Source organism: Pan paniscus, chromosome 8 (assembly GCF_029289425.2).
Source record: "Pan paniscus chromosome 8, NHGRI_mPanPan1-v2.0_pri, whole genome shotgun sequence".
In the NCBI taxonomy this organism is placed as follows: domain Eukaryota; kingdom Metazoa; phylum Chordata; class Mammalia; order Primates; family Hominidae; genus Pan; species Pan paniscus.
In genome coordinates this window covers 43,318,785-43,337,533 of record NC_073257.2, presented here as the reverse complement: position 1 = coordinate 43,337,533, position 18,749 = coordinate 43,318,785, and the positions used below count along the sequence as shown (strand labels likewise).

Sequence of the window (18,749 nt, the reverse complement as noted above, 5' to 3'; positions counted from 1 at the left end):
GTTTTCTGGTACTCTGCTTGGTTTTTCCTGCAGCCACTGATGTTCTGCGGGCAGGTAGACAACCAGGAGAGCCCACAGAAGTGACTTTAAAGTGTGAGACATCTGATGTTGAGGGTGAACTATGCTGTAGACAAAACCTACATGCGCGGTAACATTTCTACTTAAAATGCTCTCAGCAGTTTCTAATTGGAAAATTTCTGGAGAGATCTGCTTCTTCCATTTCCAAGCCATTGGTGATGCTCATTAGGCTTGCGGTTGGGGATGTGGCGCGAGGGGAAGGGGAAGAAGCTACAGGGGACTCAAAGGGCATCAGGAAAGGAGGAGGGGCTCAGGACAGGCCTAGGATGAGGAGATGGGACTGAGGAGGGAGGGAGAGGAGCAGCGATGGAGGCAGAGGACAGGACTCACGCCACTGAGTGATGTGTTTTGGGGAGAAGAGTGTAGTTGGCGGTCGCGGGCAATACCAGGGCAGGAGGTCCTCAAACGATGGCCGGCAGAGTTTGCTTTTCCTCTGTCTTCAAGCCATCCCTCCCTGCACCACAAGAGCCCTGTCTATGGCGAGGCACTGGGCTGGGTGGGGAGCGGGGGAGAAGCACAGGAGCTGTGGAGCTAATGCCAAGGAAGGAAGAGTGCAAAGGTGACCCCTCCAGAGCAGAAGGCATGTCCCTGGCCGTCACCTGCAGGTCTCCTCTGGAAGGGGGTCTGGGGACCGGCAATGGCCTCCTAACTTTGGCCTCTCGCTTTCCCCTGTCTTTTGGATCTGAGGAAGGCCATTGCTGCTAGTGCATCTGCTTTCAAACTACATCTGAGCACTCCACACCTTCTTCTAGCAGGTCCCCCAGATTGCTGCTAGTGCATCTGCTTTCAAACTACTTCTGAGCACTACTCAACTACTTCTAGCAGGTCCCCCAGCTTTTCTGCCTTCCTAAGGTGTTTTCCTTGGCTAAGAAGTCACCGTGGATCAATGTGATCCTAAGGCCTCGTGCTGACACAGGGGAGGACTCGGAGAGCCCCGAGTGAAGCCCATCGTAGAGATTCTCTTCCCTGATGCCGCTCCTCCTCACTATGGCAAACCACTTCCCTTAACTGAGAGAAGTTCCTAATTCAGGAGGGACAGGCAGAGAGTGGAGATGGGGGCAGTTCATTTTCTTAATGCCCTTGAATAATGGGGGTTGACAGAGGAAAGGCGCCTTCCTTTCCTTTCCAGCAGCACAAAACCAGGTCTGCACTGGGAAGATTTGGTTTAAGCTATGAACGTGGACTTCTCCATCATCTAAATGATGAATCTTTCTTTCACAGGATTCTTCTATAAAGCCCTCATAGCCAGAAGTGATTTCGAGGTCCCTGCCAACTTAAATTAGGTTAAAAACCTTTTCCTAAAGAGATATGACAACCAAACTCAATGCATGATCCTGGCTTGAATCCTAGATGGGGTGGGGGCTACAAAGGGCATTATTGGAGGAAATTGACAATTTTAAGATGGACGTGGATCAGATAAATATTGTATCAACATTAACTTCCTCCTCTTGACCACCATATTGTGGTTATGGGAGAAAATATCTGTGGCTTTAGGAAATACGCACTCAAATATTGAAAGGTAGAGGAGCACAATGTTTCCAAACTACTGGCACACGGTTGGGGTGGGAAAAATGAGATGGGGGAAGAGAAGGCAAGAAAGTGGGCTGAGGAGTGGAGGGAGGAAGGGAGGGAGAGTGAAGGAGGGGGGCCAATGTCAACAATGAGTGGTTCTGGTAAAGGGTATGAAAGTGCTCTGCCTATAATGGAAATTTTTCTATAAGTTTAACATTTTATCAAAATTAAGATTTACTGATTTTTTTAAAACCCTAATTTTTCTACTTATGATTGGCGAGAAGCCCGTAATTCCAAGTAACTCTCTGAATCACGTATCCTTTTTAAATAAACGATGAGGTTCACTTGCCCAAAAGACCTCATCAAAATTCAACAAAGAGAATATGTTTTCTTTGAAAATGAAGTTTCAGGAGTGAATTTTAATCAAACCAAGATGGCACTTGGGTTCAAATATTTCCAAGAAACATATCAAGTGCCAAGAAAGTTGGCATCTCCAAAGGTCCAGCCATCACCATGGTGACTCACTATTCACTTAGTCAACTCTGCGGTGAATTATCTCAGGCATCTCGACAGTCCGGGGTGGGGTAGTGGGTGTGGATGGTGACTCAGAAAGATGGTGGCCTTGAGTCAACAATTTTGTTTTTCAAAGCACTGGGATTCCCCCAGAGCCCTTCATGCACATGATGGATATGAACCCTGGGACAATATGACCTTCTTAGAATTTAAAGCTTCCATTTCTTTGCCAGATCTAGGTCAAGAACAAATAATTTTTACTCTCTGCTAAATGATAATATTAAACATAAATGTTTTTGCTTCTCTAAAAATTTCTACTTAACATTGCTACTTAGTAGGGTTGGCTTATGGCTCCCCAATTCCTGCTATCTGACTTTACATGGCTCTATAAGGAAGTAAATAATATATAGGCTGTTTATACTCCAAAGAATTTAACAAAAATCTATCACAAGTTGCTCTTCTATTTTGAACTCAAAGTGTGAAAACAAAGAAAATGGATATCTTTGTCCATTTGCTTTTTCTCAGCTTCTTCATTATTGTCTTGTTTTTTCCTTCTAATTTTTTCTTTCCTTGTTTAGAGAAGGACATATGCACATTAATAAGTACTGTATCATTTCCCAGGTTTAGCCGATACAAGTTGAGTGTTGACTGGAATCGTAAGAGAGAATTGGAGAAGAATATGAACAGAAACCTCTACCCCATCTGTCCTTTATTCTTTCAAAGATAGATCCCATGAATGTGGTGGGGAGAGGCAGAGGGAGAGGGTGGAGGAGAAAATGAGTATTTGTGTATGTGTATGCACGTGTGTGTGTGTGTGTGTGTAGAAGGTAGTGAAACAGGTAGAAAGGATGGTCTTCTTTTAAAGATGGTCAGAGACTTGGTAAGTCACAGCTGGAAACTATGCAAAGAATGAATTAACATGAATGCTTTTAGGTTGCATGATGTTGCTGATGGGTTTGCTTCTGTCTTTATACATCGACTGAGAAATCATAGCAAATCTCACTTAATGTTTCTCACACAGGGATGTGATCCAACAAGAGAGAGCACAACTAAGGCATATTATAAGGATTAGGGTAGATTTAAGGGTAAAACTCCTCCACAACCGGAGAGCTTCATGGGAAGAAAATACTGTGATCTGGCTTTTAAATTTTTATCTTATTCACATCTAGTTAAACTAAACTATAAAGGAAGAAATTATAAGAGCACATATTAAGCAATAGAAAAAAGGTCAAAATAATAAAGTTGTACTTTTCAGTTTTCAAAAACGCTAGCATCATTTCGATTTCTACACACTGTGAAAGAAATTTAGCTTTGCCCCTTCCTTAAGAGAAATTTCAGTCCCTTGTCACTGCATGCAGCCTCAAGTAGCCTGAACAAAAGATGAAGATCATGGGTCTAGGCTCAGACCTTGAAGTAATTGTTTTCCAGTCCTGTCACCATCTACCAGCTCCTAAGATGAAAAGAAGGGAATAAAGTGAAATCTTCTTCTGGTACAGCCCTGAAGCGTGAGAGAAAGGAATTCAGGCTGAAGCCTGACACAGAGACAAACAGTCCATTTAGACAGAGCCTGTGTGCTGTTTAAATGCTCTGTTTTCTTCTCTGAACCTCTGTATTATTAAGTATGAAGACACCAGTACTGCTGGAGGAAAGAAAAGGAGTGACTTGACCTCTGAGAACACAGATGAGCTAGTGCTACATACTTAGTGTATAAAATATTTACATTCAGCTGGGAAAAACTGGTCAGAAGTAAAAATATAGAATTTTTTGAAATTTTAATTTTGAAGTGACGAAACATAAATGTCTTTGGCAAAGTTATTTTCTCTTAAACTTAACAATATATGGAGAGATATTCCATGTTCATGGATAGGAAGACTCAGTTTTGTCAAGATGTCAGTTTTTCCCAACTCGATCTATAAATTCAATGCAGTTCCAAAGTCCCCGCAAAATATTTTGAACATATTGACAAACTGATCATAAAGTTTACATGGAGAGTCAAAAGACCCAGAATAGCAAACACGACACTGAAGGGGAAGAAAAAAGTTGGAGGACCAACACCAGTCAACTTTAAGACTTACTATAAAGCCTCAGTAATCAAGATTGTGTGGTACTAGTAAAAGAATAAACAAATAGATCAATGAAATAGAGAGCTCAATAGTAGATTCATATAAATATAGTCAACTGATCTTTGACAAGGAGCAAAAACAATAGAATGAAGAAAAGATACTGCTTTCAACAAATGGGTGCTGGAATAACTAGACACTCACATGTGAAAAAAAAAAAAAGATCCAGGTACAAATCTTCCACCATTCACAAAAATTAACTCAAAATGGATCATAAAGACCTAACTGTAAAATTCAAAACTATAACACTCCTAGAAGATAACATAGGAGAATATTTTGATTATCTTGGGTTTGATGATTAGTTTTTAGATGTAACAGCAAAGGCAATATCCTTGAAAGAAATAACTAACAAGCTGGACTTCACTGAAATTAAAAACTTCTGTAAAAGACACTGTTAAAAGAATGAGAAGACAAACTACGAATGGGAGAAAATATTTGCAAAAGACATGTCTGATAAAGGACTGTTACCCAAAATATGCAAATAACTCTTAAAACTCAACCATAGGAAAACAAACAACCAGATTAACAAATGGGAAAAAAATCTAAATAAATACCTCACCAAAGAAGATATACAGATAGAAAATAAGCATATGGAAATATGCTGAATACCTAATTTGCAAATCCCTAATGATGGGATTTGCAAATTAAAACAAAGTGACACTATTACACATCAATTAGGATGGCAAAAACCCAAGCACTGACAACAACAAATGCTGGCAAGGATATGAAGCAACAGGAACTCTCATTCATTGCTGGTGGAGATGCAAAATGGTGCAGCCACTTTGGAAGACAGTTTGGAGGTTTCTCATAGAACTAAACATACTCTTACCATGTGATAAAGCAATCATGCTCCTTGATACTCAAATGAGTTGAAAACTTATGTCCAAACAAAAGCCTGCACATGGATGTTTATAGCACTTTGTTTATAACTTCCAAGACGTGGAAGCAACCAAACTGTCCTCCAGTAGATGAATAGATAAATAAACTGTGGCATGCCCAGATAATGGAATATTATTTGGCACTAAAAAGAAAAAAGCTTTCAAACCATAAAAAGAGATAGAAGAATCTTTTTCTTTCCTTCCTTCCTTCTTTCTTTCTTACTTTCTTTTTCTTTCTTTCTTTTTCTTTCCTTCCTTCCTTCCTTCCCTCCTTTCTTTCTTTCTCTTTCTTTCTTTCTTTCTCTCTCTTCTTTCTTTCTCTCTCTCGCTCTTTCTTTCTTTCTTCCTTTCTTTCTTTCTTTCTCTCTTTTTCTTTCTTTCTTCTTTTTCTTTCAGACGGAGTCTTGCTCTGTCACCCAGGCTGGAGTGCAGTGGCATGATCTCTGCTCACTGCAACCTCTGCCTCCCTGGTTCAAGCGATTCTCCTGCCTCAGCCTCCCGAGTAGCTGGGATTACAGGCATCCGCCACAATGCCTGGCTAATTTTTGTATTTTTAGTAGAGACGGGGTTTCACCAACTTGGCCAGGCTTTTCTAGAACTCCTGACCTCGTGATCCGCCTGCCTCGGCCTCTCAAAGTGGGATTACAGGCATGAGCCACCACGCCCAGCCAGAAGAATCTTAAATGTATATTGCTAAATGAAAGAAGCAAATCTGAAAAGGCTACATAGCGTATGATTACAACTATATGACATTCTGGAAAAGGCAAAACTATGAGACAGTAAAAACTTACAGGTTGCCAAGGACTGGGCAGTAAGAGTGATGAAGAGACGGTGCACAGAGGATCTCCAGGGCAGGGAAACGATTCTGTATGATAGTGTAATGGTGGACATATGTCATTATGTATTTGTCAAAACCAAGAGAATGGACCATACCAAGAGTAAATTTTAACATAATCTATTAACTTTGGGGATAATGATGTGTCAATGTAAGTTCATCAATGGTAGCAAATGTGCCACTCTGGAGGGGGATGTTGATAATTGGGGTGGCTGTGTGTGGGAGGGCAGGGATGATGTAGGAACTCTGTACTTTCTGCTGTGAAACTACAACTGCTCCAAAAAAATAAATTCTTCTAAAAAATATATCTAGTTGTCCCTCAGTGTCTGTGGGGGACTGGTTCAAGGACCTCCTACAGATACCAAAATCCACAGATGCTCAAGTCCCTGATATAAAATGGTGTAGGATTTGCACACAGCCTGTGTACATCCCCGCCGTGTACTTTAAATCATTTCGTGATGACTTATAATACCTAATACAAGGTAAATAGTTGTTCTGCTGTATTGGTTTTTAATTTTTTAACTGTTGTATTGTTCTTTTTTATTGGTTTTATTCCCAAGTATCCCTAGTTGGTTGAATCCTTGGATGCGGAACTGGAAGAGATGAAGGGCCGACTGTATACACTTAAAGACTTCAGTAATATATCTTTTCCTTTAAAGTTTAATATTGGCTTATTTCAAAGAAACACAAGCTCATTTCCCCGTTCGTGATGGGATAGGAAGTTTGCTCCACATTTCAGCCCCTTTCTTGGGGTGGACACTGGCTGGGTACATGGGGCCTGGGCTCTTACAACCAGCATTTCCAGCTTTGGGGAAAGGAACCAGGAGAGTGAGGGAAAGGCCGCCCCAGGGAGAAGAAGTGGGGAGTTTCCATTCGTGAAGAGGCAAGATGACTACGGGAGGACCCCAGACACCTTCCCTGTCAGCTTCGCATGTGAAACCCTGAGCCACTCATTCAATAACTGCTGGTGCTGCTGGAGCAGGTCCATCGTGGCACTGTCAGAGGCCACCTGAGAGCTAAGAAAGCCCCAGTCCTGCTGGGGAGACAAGGCCCTAGAGGGAGGGGACAGAGGCCCTAGTGGGAGGGGACAGAAGCCCTAGTGGGAGGGGACAGAGGCCCTACGAGGGAGGGGACAGAGGCCCTAGTGGGAGGGGACAGAGGCCCTAGAGGGAGGGGACAGAGGCCCTAGTGGGAGGGGACAGAGGCCCTATGAGGGAGGGGACAGAGGCCCTAGAGGGAGGGGACAGAGGCCCTAGTGGGAGGGGACAGAGGCCCTAGAGGGAAGTGATGGGGCAAAGCCCTACAGAGAGGAGATGGGAGCCTGGCATTGATGGAAAAGCGGAGCTGTTTTGACACCAAGGACATTCCACGGGGAAATAAAAAAACTACTGTTAATATTTTTCATGTTATTCACCTACGGAGTGGCTCAGTCCAGGCAAGGTCTCCCTTCCAGGGTGGGAGTCCAAGGTCTCCCTTCCAGAGCGAGTGCAGCGAGGATGGAGGGAAGGGTGAGGGGGTTCATGGTCTCTTGCTTTAATAGGGCCATTGGAACCAGCTCCTCCTGGTTCTTTAATAGGGTCACTGGAGGGGCCTCCCCTCACTGAGTCTTCCTCCCTGTCCCTCCACACCCCAAACCGCCTCCACCATATCCTCCTCCTCTATGAACTGAGTAGGACAACATCCTCACTGAGCCAGAGCAAAGAACACGGATGCATCTCCTGGGCTCCTGACTCAGGATCCAAGCTTGGAGGCTGAAAGGGGACACTCCTCTTAAACCAGTTTCATGACTATGAGGTGAATTAATACCATCAAGTCCACCTGAAAATCTGAGCCAAGGATCAGTGTGTGTGTGACTGACCCTAAATATATGACGAAACAATTAAACACACATATGCACACACTTAAAGACACACACACACATAGACACACTCTCATAGATACACACTTAGCACACACACTCATAGATACACACACAGTCTCATGGACACACTTTCATAGACGCAGACACACTCATACAGATACACTCTCACAGACACACTCAGAAACACACTTATAGATACACACACATTTTCATAGACACACACACTCATACAGACACATACACTCATAGATACACTTTCACAAACACACACTGTCAATGGTACACACAGACATTCTCTTATAGATACACACACAATCGCATGGACACACGCAATCGTACTGAAACACACACAGTCCTCTTTCACAGTGAAATGTAGCAAAGAAATTATTTCCCCAAATTAAACAGAAGTTCTTCCCCTGCGGCTCAGAAATTGCAGTGAGGCTTAAGATGAGCGGCTTTTCCTCACCCGATTAATCGACACAAAAGACAGGTATTTATGGGCAGCAGGAATAGCACGATAGTAAGTAGAAGCATATACAGTTTCCTACAGAGCAAAGCAAGAGGATTTAAGATGAAAAGAGAAGATTTATCAGAGCGGGGCCGAGCAGGGACGTGGGGGAGGGAGAGACAAAACAATGATTTTTCTAACAGAATGTTAATTTACTCATTGCAATTTCAGTTCTCTTTTCAAGAGAGTCCTCCCTTGAATGCTAATGCTAAAGTAAATCCACACAAGCGCGGTAAATATACCTGAGTCAGCTTTGTGCAGTAATTAAATGAGTTAATTTATAGAAGATTGTCAGTTACAGAGAGAGGAACCATGACTTTCATTGACAGTTTTAACATTAAACAGAAAATATCATCTTCTTTAAAGTATCTTCATTACATGATTAAAAAATAGTTTAAGGGCATGGGCTCAGCTCTCCACTCTGGACAAAGGCTGTTTCTGGTCTGGAGATAAGAAAAGCACCAGGGAGGGTGCACGAAGGAACCACCCAGGATCAGGATTACCCACGCGAAGTGTAATTCTGGCCACCATCGAGAGGACACCTGTGTTAGAGTCAGGCTTACCCAAAGCAGATTAGAAATGGCACTATCATCCGCAACTCCTCCTTCTTCCTACAGGTTAAAACAAACAGGGAACATGGCAGAGTATTGGAAGAGAAAAGCCTGGTCAGGGCATCGCAATCACCTTCAAGTATTTCGTGCCTGGGTTCAAACAGCAGCATGCAGGTGCTCACACAATAGGGTGATGTGAACCTCAGGCCAACTCATTCCCTGACCGCAGAATGATCATCTGGAGTTTAGAGAGCGCTCCCTCAGCCTTTCTCTCCCTCCCATCCTCGCACTTTAAAGTGACTTCATTCTCCTGAACTATGATCTGGAATTTCAATGGCAGCAGACACTGAGAATATAAATGTGCCAGATTCACCTTTCTTAAAATTTCAGGGACTTGTTCTGGGGCTGTCATGGACACTGACCTCCCAGCTGCTGAAGCACAGTGGGATATCCAGTTCCCTCTGGAACTCAGAAACAGACACAGGGTTTTAATGGCCAAGTCTATGAAGAGTTTTTGCTTCTTCGAAAAGGTCTGATTCGCTGGAAGACTATCTTCACAAAAGTTGCGGGGTCACCGTGTATGTCTTAATGCCAACTAAGCCGAAATGGGGTTGGAATTGAAAATAACTATTCGGTGAAAATAAATACAAAACCGAAAGTTAGTTGTAACAGAGAATCCTGCCAAACCACTTCTTTGAGACTTTGCTTCATTTCATTTTTCTCTCTCTGTTAAAATGAGTTACTCTGGCCTTCCCTTCCCTTCCCTCCCTTCCCCTTTCTTTCTTTCTTTCCTTCTTGCTTTGTTGCCCAGGCTGGAGTACACTGATGTGATCATGGCTCACTGCAGCCTCGACCTCAAGCAATCCTCCCACTTCAGCCTCCCGAGTAGCTGGGATTATAGGCATGCACCACCACACCTGGCAAATTTTTGTATTTTTTGGTACAGACCGGGTTTCACCATGTTGACCAAGCTAATCTCAAACTCCTGGGCTCAAGCAGTCCTCCCACCTTGGTTCCCCACAGTACTGGGATTACAGGCATGAGCCACTGCACCCAGCCCCAATATAAATCTTAATATAAAAGACCCAAAATGGGCCAGGCACAGTGGCTCATGCCTGTAATCCCAGCACCTTGGGAGGTCGAGGCAGGTGGGTCATGAGGTCAGGATATTGAGACCATCCTGGTTAGCATGGTGAAACCCCGTCTCTACTAAAAATAAAAAAAAAAAAATAGCCGAGCGTGGTGGTGGGCCCCTGTAGTCCCAGGTACTCAGCAGGCTGACGCAGGAGAATTGCTTGAACCAGGCAGGCGGAGGCTGCAGTGAGCCAAGGCCGCGCCACTGCACTCCAGCCTGGGAGACAGAGCGAGATTCTGCCTCAAAAAAAAAACAAAAAACAAAAATGAGATGCTGGCTAGAGCACCTCAAATATGTTTTCTTTTGGGACCAATCCCTTGACAGAGACAAAACAGTTATAGATTTTTCAAGGCACCCTTTAATATATTTTTAAATGTGACTCCAAGAAAATTTCAAAATGACCTGTGTGGCACACATTCTATTTTTACAGGACGGTGCTGACTTCCATGTTGCACGTGTTTTCACAGGAGCAATGGAAGGAACTTCTAGAGCCCCCTCTCTTTCCTGCCTCTTCTACATTTCCACAGACTGCACACTCACGGCAGCAGCCTCTCAGCACACAAAAGGAACGTAGGAACCATGAAGGGCGTGATGAGCTGACCATAAGGCCGGCTCCTTTCTGCCTTTGGTGCTAAAGATGGAAGGTTCCGGCACCTGCCCCCCTGGGTACCTCTCCGTCAGCAAGGCTAGAGCTACTCCGTGCAGCAAGCGCCCCTGTTCAGGCCCCACATGTCATGACTGTCTGTCCTTCTCCAAGGCAGCATTCAGACACCCCGCAAGCAGTGGGCATGTCAAGCCTCCTCAGCTACTAGGGGAATCCCTTAAGACAGACCAGGTTTAAGGTGCCTCACCCACCACATCTGAGCACAGCCAGCGGGTGACTGAAAACAGTGCCAGCCCTCGGGAAGGAACGAACCCAGGGGTTGTCAGAGGCCGTCTGAGAAACACCTGACCTCAACGGAACCTGAGATTGCCCAATGTGGGCTACAAAGGCCTAAAATAGATCCGCTTATTTTAACTTCAAAGAGCTTATTGTCTCCAGCCAAAGGGAAGCAGGCCACTGAGAAGAGTGGGAGAGTTCACTGTCTGCAGAAACAGCAGCCTCCACGCGCCCAGAGGCAGCATTTCCCATTCCAGCCCCAGCCTGCTTGGAAGCCCCGGGGCTTCAGGTCACTGGGTTTTCGACCCCAAGGGCAACTGCAGTCAACTGGCCTCTCTTGCCTTCTAAAAACCTTAGCCAGCGTTCAGGTGGTTCGTATCTCATCCTCCACTCAAAGCCTTCTGGCTTCCACACCTAAGGTGATCCTCCATTCTTCTAAGGGGGCAGTGCACCCATTTCACTATTCACCAGGAACCTCTTTTGCTTTGTGCTTTTTGGCTTCATTTAAATTTCCACTGGCTCTCTGGGACTCCCAGTTCCTGATGGGCCGGGGAGTCTCTGCATCTTCCAAAATGATGGAGAAGGGGCCAGGCGCTGCTTGGTGCCAGGACATAGTAGTTGGCAGGTTTGCTAATGAGGAATGTGTTAAAGTCGTTTTTGAAGCAATGATTTCAAGACTCTTTTAAATAAAGTTTATGGGTAGCAGGGATACATTATTTGACAGATGGATTTTCTTTCACTTCAGGATCTCATTTTTGAAATCTGAATTTCACACGGTGTGTGAAAAATATGCGCATGTGTATACTTTCTAAATATCTAGTTATATTTGAGAACTTTACAAATGGCTGAGGGTTAAATGTCTTTAGTTATGTTATCTTTAACACCATGTATGTCTCAAGGAAGAGAATTCAAATTGCCATTCCAGTGTAACCTAAGAAGACACAGAAGTATCAGAGGAAATAGTGTCAGAACTCCTGACTCACACTTCTATGTGCACATCTCATTTTTATGTACGTTTCTTAATGCATGAAAGTCACACTCATCATCTCTCCCTTTCACAGATGCTTAACTTATTGTAGAGCTAGAAGGGGCCTGGGGATCATCTGGTTGAAAGCATTCTTTTTCTTTTCTACTTGAAGACTTCTGATCCTAGAAAGTGACCAGGGAGTGCATCACTGGTGCATCATTTCGCCTCCAGCCAGAAGGTGCATTTGCAATTGTAGGGCCAGTCAGCAAGTAAGTCACCATCGGTTTTGAAAGTGTGCACTACCTGGTCAAAAGCTGGTCATCATCACATCTGTGATTTAACAATTCATCAATACTTTCCCATATAAATGCTTGGTAGTATTGATCACCATGCATTACCTAATTTTGTTTCAACTTATAACATACATTACTGTACATTCTCAATAAAAGGCATAGCTACTCATGAAACACGCTTAAATGATGAACTAAATACTCGTAAATCACAATTATGTCCTTGTTTTTTATACTTAGGTTTAAAATCTCTGCATGGGAAACACAAGTCCGTATTTTACATGGAACTTAAAGATATTAGTGGTGAATTCAATTTTTTTCATTATAAAGGCTTTAATAACACACGAAAGACAGACTTTACTTAGAAGGTTTTTAAACTGAAGAAAAAGTCCACACTTTAAAATTCAGGCACTTGCTTGCTGACACAGTGTGTGTGTGTTGCTGATCCCAGTTCTGAAACATCTCCAGGCACAGCCTTCTGCCCAATTTTAGCTGCTCTGTGACAGGTTCTCAGTGTGTACCCTAAGGACAAAAATGCACAAATGCTTCACAGAGAAGAAATTAGGTGGCACATGCTTGTCTCTTTGATGCACTTCCAAGAGTGATGTTAGTCTGAAGGCTTTTCCTAACACAGGGAATGTTACCTTCCTGACGAGGGACTGCCCTGCAGGCTGCTGGCTGGTGCCTTGCTGCCCTCCTGCCTCCTGCTGAGTCTGTTTCTCCAATCTTCCTCCCCGCTTTTCTTCAACAATGCCAATCTAGGAGGAAAACATGCCAGCCACAAAGAGTTCAGCACCAAACTCTTCCTTGTGATAGAACCATAATCTAGGTAAGTGAGGCGGCTTGGGCCAAGACACGACCACGACCACCTCATTGTAACATTTTGAATTTTATTTATTCTGAGATAGCATGTCTGGAAAAATAATAGAGTCCCTTTTCTAAGATGGCCCCGAAGATTTTACAGTTGATTGAAACACAGAGCTGAAATCTGACTTGCTAGATAAAAGATGCACCATTATCCCAGCCAAGGAATGTTTTTCCTTGCCCTTGGGCTGAGAGCAAGAGAACCGTTCTCAGAGAAAAAAATGCCTTCTAGCGACGCCTTCTGGTCAGTTGGTGAAATAACATGAAAGGACTAAAGCTGCATCGTAGCTCCTACTTGCAGAAGAGAATGCAGAAGTGGGCTTAAAAACATAAAGCCATGAGGTACTAACAGTCTCTTAATATCATCCCTTTCAATTAGAGGTAAAATTTGATGTTTATGACTGTTTCTCTTCAGATATTCTAAGCCCTGTTCTTTTCCTATAAATGAATTTGGTCTTTCTAATCTGTCTTCTTTAAACAGAAACTATTTCCTACCAACCCGTTTTAAAAAAATTATCCCAGCACTTTGGGAGGCTGAGGCAGGTGGATCACGAGGTCAAGAGATCGAGACCATCCTGGCCAACATGATGAAACCCCATCTCTACTAAAAATACAAAAATTAGCTGGGCATGGTGGCACGCGCCTGTAGTCCCAGCTACTCAGGAGGCTGAGGCAGGAGAATCGCTTGAACCTGCGAGGTGGAGGTTGCAGTGAGCCGAGGTCACGCCATTGCACTCCAGCCTGGCAACAGAGCGAAATTCCATCTCAAAAAAAAAAAAAAATGATGTGTCCAATTAACCTACTTAAATCCCTACCCATAGCAGCACGGGGGAATTTTATTGAAGGGAAAGCAGGATACTCTGCTGTTATCATCTCTATTTTTTACAATGTGGAATATTATTACAAGGGCTATCCAGGACCCACACAGGGACTGTCCAGCACCCACCTCCACAATCTGTTCATTCCACTACTGAAGTTTAAATTAGAAGATACGGGAGACGAAGCCCCATTAGCTCATATTTTCGTCTCTTTTAGCTGGTGTCTGGTTGACCAGATTTCTTTTAAGGAAGCAGGATCTTGTACCTCCAGCCCATTTCACACTTAGCACCATGGCACACAGGCTGTCATTTTAATAGGTATGCATGATATAATATCCATGATTTGAGAATAGCTGTGTCTCTTTGAGTCTCTGTCCACTGACGTGTGTGACTTTCATATTGCATGCTTTTCCTGTCCTTGAATAAGGAATGCCTTCCTGTCTCTTTTTCCCTTAGTCACTTATTAGCTCCATGACAGTTAAACCAACCTGCTAGGGACATATTAGAAACCAAGACTCAGATCCTATTAAAACACGGCCAAGATGAGAAATATGGATGCATCCCATTAAAAAAGTAACATTTCGTGAGTCAGTTAAGACAACCTCACTGATGACCCTGGATCATCATTACTCTAATTAACCTTATACTTAGATGTGCCGCCTGATGATATTGTGTGTAAAAATTAAAGCGTAAACACTTAAAAGATGTGGATGAAATACACCAAGGATTTGTCCCATCCAGTGTGTTTACAAGATCAACTGCCATTTTCAAATGCAGAGCAGGCTCAGCCTGAGGAGGACAGGAGTTAGACCCCTGTCTATCCTAATGTTGTTGAAATGCAAACCCTTTTTGGTCAAGGAACAATGTCATAATACCTTAGGCACAAGAGCAACTGTGTGGAAATGGGGGCTGGGTCCTTCCGCTATAATGAAGCACAGATTGAGATCTTTGCCTGACTGTGTAGGGGACAACTTTGTGCCTCCATTTGAACATATCAAACTCCATTAATGACAGTGATCTACTAAGAAGCACCTGAGATACAGCTACTGTGTATGGCACAGACATTCATTTCCACACTTCCTCATATCTATGATGATGTGTCATGGAGTTTTAGCACATTAGGCAAATCAAATTAGCACTCATAATATTCTGCAGCCAAGGGGACTGGAAGTACAGAAAGATTGAGTTGGGAAGACCAGGGAACAAGAACTCACATGGATGGATGGGTGGATGGATGGATGGATGAGCGGATGGAGAAAGGGAGGGAGGGAGGAGGGAAAAGGAGGAGGGAGGGAAGGAGAAAGGGAGGAGGAACACGTCTAAACCATTTCTACAAAGAATCTAGCTCCCTTCTTTGATGGACAGATTGCAAAAGGATAGTGCCTGCTTAGAGGCAGGTGTGAGAAAGAAAAGATAATAGCCCTTTAAAAGTTTGCAATGACAAGAGACACCAAGATTCTGTTCTCCAAATCACTTCCATAAACCGAATTAAATACAAAAAGAATTCTTTGCTTCATACATTTTAATAAATCAAATTCTAGGGAGAAAACATATTGCTAAACATTGAAACTTCAGAGTTAGATATTCAAGAGAATAATTTTAAAAGCTATGACAAATCTTCAAAATTTAACAGTCCTTGAGACAAGGCCACTTTATCTTGAAACTTTCCTTTGATGTGGGAATCCAATGAAGCTTAAGTTTTTATTGTTGAAATCTAAGGGAAAAGAAATAATATAACATTGAAATAGTTACACAAAATGTTAAAAATCCAATGAGAAAAAATTCCCCAAACTCTCTCTGAACATACAATTTAGGAAAAAGGAAACCATTAACCAGATAAAAACTAGAAATACAAAAATGACACCTTCCAAGAATCAAATTCCACATGGAAATTTACATAGGCAAGTTTTTTTTTCCTCTTCTCAAAAGTAGCCAACTTTACTAAATGGGTAAAACTAATAATAACACAAATAATAATAATTCACACATAGTTCAATGCTATCATTTGAATTTGTCCTGGCAACAAGAATACCTCAAAGCAATTAAGTACTGAATAGTTCCATACTCAGGAATAAAGGAGAAAATAGGAAATTTTGGTCACGGTAACTAGGAATGTTTGAGATGCCTTTAAAGCATGGGAATGGGGACTGAAGACCAAAAAACAACTCAGCTGTGTCTTTTGCTTTCATTAAAATCAAACAATAACAACCAATAAAAATAACCATTTACTTATTTTTGAAGACAACATATATTATGTAAAGAAAGCTGGTAACAATTCTATACAGGAAAAACACATCCCAAGTGAACAGGTTAATCAAAACCACAGACAAAATTTATAAGCAGTCTAATGGCATGTAATCTGTTTTACATCCATAGGAACCATTTGCCCACTAAGAAAACCACAAATAGACCACTTACAGAAACTCCTTCCCCTAAGGAAGTGCCTTTGGCTGTTCAATAGTTACAGGCAGAAGCCTGAAGAAAAAGAAGTACAAAATATATCAGACGTCGACGCTTTATTATCCATCAAAATACAGCCTCGATCCTGGAATTTGGAACTGTGGCCAACTAAAGAAATACAGTAAAATGAAAAGTATAATGCCAGTAAAACATCTAAGCTTTTCTCCTAATTATACAAGTATCTTGTTATGTATTTAGCCAAAGAGAAATCAATTCAGAAAGCTTTCAAGTGCTGTAGGAGAAAATTCCTGAATCTGAGGTCCGAATTGTTCAAGTCACTTCCCAATAGTGCATTTGAGCTGGAAAGCAGTTCTGATGTATAATGGCTGAGTTTCAAATATGATACTCAAAATAACCTTAGCGTTTCATTTTTGTTCAATCAGTGAACTGAACATGCCACCCCACTTCAGTAGTTAAATTGAAAGCATGTATTTTCCTCTGTGCTGGAAGAAAGCCACTGAAAAGACAGTATCTTGTTCCAAACTGTCTCACATGAAGAGTTAATAAAAAGACGCTACTCACCACTGCCTACTGGAAATAATTTAGTATGTATAGCATTTGATTTAGAAAAATATTTTAGCTAAAGTGCAGCACATCTAGAATTTGATCCAAAGTGTGGGCATTCCAACTGCATTTGCAGTTTTTCCTACAAAAAGGTTTCAGTGGTTTAGTAGTAACTTTAACTTACTAAAGGAAAAAAATTCACATTATCAACAATCACAAATAAGCTCAGTTAGATATTTAAAGTGTCTTTTGAGAAACGTGTATAAGTAACTGGACACAGGAGAATACACAGGGCAAAATAGAGGACCCCAAGCATTCATTATGTTATAAAATCCATACATAAGTGCATTTCATATTTCTCTTGCCTTACCTTGTTTCTCAGAGAATTTGAAAGCTCCCAAATAGCTGGAAAACCCTGGGCTTCTGAACATGGCTGCACACAGACAGCTCGGTCACACAGCCTGCTCTACAGCTAATTCTCAGCCAGCTACCACCTTTGTCTGGTCTAAGCAAAACTGGGTTGAGATTTTTCACAGTGCAGGACTAGAGCAACCAGGCACTTGTATCTTTGTGCCTATGGTATAGGAGAAGCAAGAGGCCACTGGCTGGAATAGCTCAGACCCCATAATCAGATTATGAACAGAAATTAAGCCTGGAGGCGCTGCAACAGACTGGAGCCCAGTGATGGGACGTGGGTGATGTAGATGACCAAAGCAAAGCCATGGCGCATCCCAGCATTTGCTCCGGCTAAGGAGACAGTGCTGCAACCTAACCATCCTCGGAGGAGTCAGATACAACTTCCTCTCCCTACAGACACACATACAAAGAAAAACCTACAGAGAGCCTCGTGTGTTGGGAAGAAGAGACGCTTGAGTATTTCCAGGCTGCTCCAAGTCTGGCTTTGGCTGAGTTAAATGAAGTATTTTGCTAACAGAGAGCCAAAAACCCATACTTAAGATTTATGAACAACATATGAGTGAAACTGTGGGAAAAGAAAGGCAGATATTACTAGAGATTCCAATTTTTTTTTTTTTGAGACAGAGTTTCTCTCTTGTTGCCCAGGCTGGAGTGCAGTAGCGAGATCTCGGGTCACTGCAACCTCAGCCTCCCCAGTTCAAGTGATTCTCCTGCCTCAGCCTCCCAAGTAGCTGGGATTACAGGCACCTGCCACCATGCCCAGCTAGTTTTTTTGTATTTTTAGTAGAAACGGGGTTTTGCCATGTTGGTCAGGCTGGTCTTGAACCCCTGACCTCAGGTGATCTGCCGGTCTTGGCCTCCCAAAGTGCTGGGATTACAGGCATGAGCCACCGCGACTGGCCCCAAAATTTTAATTTGAGGCAGAAGCCATTAAGTTAAGCTTCACCTGTTAGACCGCCCCCAGTTTAATTTTAACCACAATATGTAGTCGGTGGGCCCAAGCAATGCTCATGCAATTCCAAGAAAAATTCGCAATAATTACAGACTGACCATATTTACAGAGAAATGGAACATTCAAGAAAACCAAGGGAAATAATCTCATTTGCAAGCTAAGGAAATAGGGCTAGAAAGGTAACTGGCTCCTGGATAGACAACTGTTTGGTGATGGAGCTACGGGATCCTGGGGAGGTGGGATCAAGACTGTGATTCACCACACCCCCACCTAGGAGCAGGGACTCTGAGTTTGTCTTTGTATCTTTAGTTCTGGACACTGTACCTGGTGCACAGTAGGGCTGCAGGAAATGTTTGCTGAATGACCACAGGAAATCACAAGATAATCTCTTCTAAAAACTAGACATCTCCTTCTAAAATGGGTGTGTGGAGTTAGTATCGTGTGTTCAAACCAGGTGGACTTAGACTAATTTGTAAAATACAAACACACTTAAGGTGAAAATGAAGAATTATATGCTGAATTAATAAAGACACATAAACACAAGGTACATCAACCCTGGGTACAAGAGGTGTCAGTGATAGCATTTGGTATTTTTCTCTAAACTCC

The 18,749-nt window shown here is 42.6% G+C and overlaps 1 long non-coding RNA gene across 1 annotated transcript; it reads right to left on the bottom strand.

The window, feature by feature from the left end:
* Positions 1-15,374: 15,374 nt before the first annotated feature.
* LOC117974540 (uncharacterized) lies at positions 15,375-18,159 on the bottom strand. The gene is made up of 3 exons (XR_004664577.3): positions 17,145-18,159; positions 16,229-16,285; positions 15,375-15,524 (listed from the first exon to the last, which is right to left on the bottom strand). It is a non-coding gene; the product is annotated as an uncharacterized LOC117974540 (long non-coding RNA).
* Positions 18,160-18,749: the final 590 nt, after the last annotated feature.